The sequence below is a fragment of the Pseudonaja textilis genome, chromosome 2 (assembly GCF_049901715.1).
Source record: "Pseudonaja textilis isolate UNSWEBS1 chromosome 2, rPseTex1.2, whole genome shotgun sequence".
Classification (NCBI taxonomy): domain Eukaryota; kingdom Metazoa; phylum Chordata; class Lepidosauria; order Squamata; family Elapidae; genus Pseudonaja; species Pseudonaja textilis.
In genome coordinates this window covers 200,858,306-200,863,439 of record NC_141991.1, presented here as the reverse complement: position 1 = coordinate 200,863,439, position 5,134 = coordinate 200,858,306, and the positions used below count along the sequence as shown (strand labels likewise).

Here is a 5,134-nt window from a genome sequence, read left to right as displayed (position 1 = left end):
TAAGCTGTGGAGGCTGTTGCAATCTCGTTGGGGCGGGAGGGAGGGCTGCTTCGTCCGTGGACCTCTCCTATGGTCTTCCCGGTACGACCCCACCCCCCCAATCGACTTTCGCTCATGTGATCTCGAAGATCGGTTGTTGGTTTGTTAATTGTTCTTTGATTATTATGATTATGATCCTGATCGAAACTGAATGAACGGAATGGGAAAGGAAGGGGGAAAAAAATCCCAGCCTAAATAAATCCAGTCTTATTCCCCCGGTGATTCTCCTCGCCTCAACCCCTGCTTTTTATATCTCCGCCCCCCACCGCTACTCAAGGCATATTCCCCCCCTCCCCTCCCTGGGCTTCTCTCCCCGAAGCGGATCGCTGGAGGGCAGAGAAGCTTCTGTGGGCCGCCCGCTGTTGCATTGGCTCGCTCGGCCTTCTCCTCCTCCCTCGCTGGAGCCGCCACCGCCACCGCCGCCATATCTGCGGGGCAACCCAAACTTGTTACACACTGGCACCAACTCCTCCTTTCTCGGTGCGGCCGGGCTCTTTTTTTTATTCCCCATCAATTGACGTGCTGGCGGCCAGGCCCGGTTGAACGGTTCCTGCAACCGGGATAGGGTGGGGGGGAAGCGTTCTTCACAAAAGCCGCGACTAAGTAAGTTGGAGGGCAGTGTAGCAGGTAAGCTCCTCTCCGACATATCCCGTGCGTACCGCTGACCGCAGTCGTCGTCTTTCAAGCCTGCTGCAGCGGGGCGCGGGGGCGGGAAAGGGAGGAGGAGAAAAGAGGCGGCGAGGAGCAGCGCTCCGGCTTTGCAAGCCCCTTCAGCCGCTGGAGGATCTCGTGAGCGGCGAGGGTTTTTGCTCAGGTTCGTATTTGCACAAGGCTGTAGCTCAGGGATCTTGGAGGGGTGGGGAGACGATATTTTTGAAAGACCGGAGCGACGTAGGCATTTGAAGCGAGCTGGTGGAGAGTAATCGGTGTGCGGTCGCTTGTAGCTACGGGAGAGGCGGGGTGTCTGCATTGGAAATGTATCCCCCGCCAGGCGTGGAATAAACAGTAGATCCTTGGCTTAGAAAAAAGCGGGACGATTCGGACCCGAGAACGCGGAAGATGGCAGGTTTTACATGGTCGGGGGGAAAAGGTCTTTGGAAAATGGTAGTGGATTCCCCCAAATCTAGTTTGCAGGGAGTGGCGGTCGTTTGGCAGTGGCGGGCGAGTATAAAGGAAATGTGGAGTTGCAGTGGCTGGCCGCCCTAGTTTTCTGCTATGGAGAATGGTTCGTAGACTGTGATATTTGAAACACATCCCTTACCTTCCACATGCGGCTCGCCTTACAATGAATACCAAAACCTTTCCATTGCTTAATGGATTAGGTTTGGAGGAAGAAAAAACAACAACCAAGAGTGCAGTGCTGCATTCGTGCGTGAGGGTGGGGGAGTTCCCACTCCGGGAGGTGGTGGCTTTAATTGCTTGGGGGGGAGTCAGCATTTTGTATTCAGTTTACTTCACTCTTTTTCCATTGGATGCTTGTCTGCCCAGAAATATTAGATGACGAGACCTTTGGCTACAAGGGCACGTTTTCTTTCTTAGCAATCGGTGTTCATAACATTCACCTGCCTACTATAACCTCCACCCCCCTCTACTCCCCCCGCTCTTTTTAATAGTCTGAATGTGCAATCCCCTTTGTGTCTAAGGTTCAGTAGAAGAGGTGGATTTCCACTGTTGCTCTGTCATGATTTACTGAGGCGGCTCAACCTTACACTGTTCCTGAACATTTCAAAGACCTTTTCTGCTGCCCCAGTGACGCTTTCATAAGTAGAAGGCTGAAAGGAAAGGGCCCTTTGTAAAGATGGAGATAACATTGGTTTTGGGGTGGGATAGAGACATATACAGAAGAAAACAATGTGAAATCATGTTATGCTAGCTTTATGTTTTAATTTGAGTTACACCAGACTGTTAACCTTACATTTCTTGTGCTGTTATTTCTTACCTTTTGGTTTATGGGCTCAAGAGCAAAATGCTGATTCTAAACAGGGGTGGGGGAAACATCTGGTCCTCCAGATGTTTGCTGAACTAGAAGCTCCAGCAGCTGTGGCTGGCATGACCAATGTGAAGGATGCTGAAAGGTGCAGTTCAGCAATTTCTGGAGAACCCAATTCCCACTGCTGGGTTAAAAGAGTGATAGCTTCAAACTTCACTAGATTTATTGGTTTTCTTAGTGGTAGTAATAATTATATATTTTGACTAGTCTGTGGATAGATTTTTTTAAAAAAGAGTGCCTAGCTATTATTTCAAAATGCTGCTTTATTAAAGAGAGTAAAAAGAACCTTCCCTGACCTGGGACTTTGGTACATTTTGTCCAGTGGGAGTAGGTATTATTTGGAGTTGTAATAATATCCTCAGGAAGCTGGGATGGATAAAGCAAAGAGCGCCTTCTCAGCCTGTGTTTCTTCAGGTCATGAATAGAATGTTTTGGAATTTGCTATTTCAAACGGAGGAGGAGATGTGGAGTGGGGCTGAGCTGCACCTGTTGTCCACATGCATCTATCCTCCAGTGAGTTCTTGCTTTATTGACAGAAAAACCCTGTAATGCGTGAGCCTATTTTTACCCATTCCTCATAGCCTGAAAGAACTTTGTTAATCCTCATGCCAAACTGCATTCTACCAGTATGTTATTTTTTATTAGCATTAATTTAAGTTAAGTTTAATTTTACTATTATTTTAAAAATATGATCTCTTGGTGTGGTTGGATTTTGAACCAAACTCTCTGCAGTGATCCTGACATCAAGGCGTGGAAGACATGATATCAGATGCCATGATTGTTCTAAATGTACTTTGTTTACTGATTTTTATACATTAAGCTTGAGTGAGTTTCTATGGCTATGGCTCTCCCTGAACCTCAGCCTCCCTGATTCTAAGTAACACCTTAGACATTGTACCACCTTGTTGGGTTCTGATGGACTCCAAAGTGGATGTTAAAGGCTTTGTGTATAGCTGTCCCTTACGTGGGTATGATTTGACAATGCTGTGTAACTCCCATATGGAGGTTTTGCATCTTGGCAATAAGTATGTATAACTTTTATACCACAAGGAGTGAATACTGTTCAGGATTAAAAGACTTTGTCAAGTGGGTGGTGCTATAGTGTAAATCAGTGGCCCCCAACCTTTTTTGTGCCACGGCCCGGTACCGGCATCACAAAATGATCCGCGGCCTGGTACCGGCATCAGCACACATGACAAGGCAAGGCGAGCCGAGCGACCGGCCAGCCAGCCGTCCCCCGCTTCTCCCCGCCACCTTCAACTCCTCCTTTGTACCTTTGTCAATGGGCTTCGCTTCGGGATGGCTTCGGGGCAGTCACTCGGCTTGCCTTGGGTGCTGAAAGAATCCTCGCGCCTTAGTTTTGTTTGAAGCTGCCCCCCTCCTTCAGTGAAACTAAGACACGAGGATTCCTTCAGGACCCAAACGCCGCTTTCCAACTGGAAAAGCTCACCCAGAAGCACTTTCTCGTCAAACAAGATGGCGGCGCCCAGCAAACCGGCGGCCCGGTAGGAAATGTTCCATGGACCGGTACCGGTCCACGGCCCGGTGGTTGGGGACCCCTGGTGTAAATAATCTTGTGGCCTTGTGGAAGAGATCTTTTTTTAGCATTGTGCATAAAATTTGGTCTTAAGTATGCACATTGGTCAGAAAATGAATTTCTTTAAAAATTACCATCATATTTTTGAACAGTTGCTAAACGAGGTAGCTGCCAAACGAATTGCTGGTCATTGTAAAGCTGGAAGCAAAGATTACTATTTTCATGTCTTAATTTTTCCCCAGATAAAATATGAACATATCACTGCCTATCCATTAGATAGTATGCTATGTGGGATTATGATGGTTCAAAAATTTATTACATGACAAGAATAAATCAGGCTTGGAGTTAATGTAACAAACTGTGAAGGGGGCTACAAATGGAGCAAATACGATATTTAAGGTTGAATAAAAGGGAATAAGATATAAAAGGAATTCCTTGCTTTGAATGGCCTTAAGCTTACCCCCGCTCTGTTTCAGTGAAATTATAGTCTAGTGGCCTTCAACATTTCCAAATGTAACAGTAATGTCTTATTCTAATTAGTCCCATAATGATCTCCAGGTTTTGCCTTTTTTGCTTTTTCTCTTTCAAAGGTTTGAGAAACCTCTGCATGTTGCATGGAGGTTTGGAAAACCTTTGAGATATTGAGTAGGGGCTACATGCACATGTTTACATAAATTCATGTCCACTAAAATTTATAGTAATAAGATATTAAAAAAGACAAGGAATCTGTCCTTGTATTAAAAAAAATAAATGTTTCTGGTACATCACTTTTGTTGAAAAAAAATTTTAAACAAAAATTTTGTGGTTCCCCCTTTCACATCATTGAGGAGGGGATCTAACTTGCTAGACAGTGGTATTAAAATAGGAACACAGAAGTTACTAGACTGAAAGTTTTATTTTAGCTCTTGGAGCTGGCAAAACCGATAGGAAGAGCTTTGTGCAACCCCTACTACTAACTGCATGCATTCATTTTTGAATGAAATGTTTTTTCTCTCTCTCAGTGATGTCCCTTGCTGCTTATGGAACAATGAACCAGTTTATAGACAAGGCTAGTAGACTTCAGTCTATTGGTTGAAGACAAATGTAGAATTATTTTTTAAAAAATCCTGCCTTTTGTTAATTTTATAAATAACTCAAGGCAGCAAACATAGCTATAATAATCCTTCTTCTTATTTTCCCCATAACACCCTGTGAGGCTGACAGAGACTGACTGGACCAAAGTCACCGAGTTGGCTTTCATGCCTAAAATAGGATTCAGACTCAGAATCTCCTATTTTTTAGTATGATGCCTTAACCACTAGATCAAATAGATAAATGTATGAAGTAGCTTTCCCTATCCTAGAGTCTTCAGTATATATTACTCTGTAATATCTATCTCCTCCATCTGGTAGAAAGTAATTTGTGCAGAACATTTTTTTCAAAGATGTTTTCTTGAGCTTTCACACAAAGCAAGTTATATTGACTTGGCTTTATTCCTTTCTTTAACTACAGAAAACATACCAGAAATTATTTTCTAGATTAAAGCATAAAATGGCTTGGGATCTCCAAGCCTGGAAGGCAGATCACTT

The 5,134-nt window shown here is 44.5% G+C and overlaps 1 protein-coding gene across 6 annotated transcripts in view; it reads left to right on the top strand.

Annotated features, from left to right (window-relative positions):
• SEMA4D (semaphorin 4D) overlaps positions 1 to 5,134 on the top strand; it is a 106,094-nt gene that overhangs the window by 123 nt on the left and 100,837 nt on the right. The window contains exon 1 of one of the 6 annotated variants that reach the window (XM_087926859.1): positions 355 to 666. The exons of 2 other annotated variants lie outside the window; for them this stretch is intronic. The gene's annotated coding sequence lies outside the window, so the exon portion shown is untranslated. Of the gene's footprint in view, positions 1 to 354; positions 854 to 5,134 lie in introns of those variants that run through there. 3 more of the 6 variants (XM_087926853.1, XM_087926851.1, XM_026703935.2) reach the window with 3 other exon arrangements.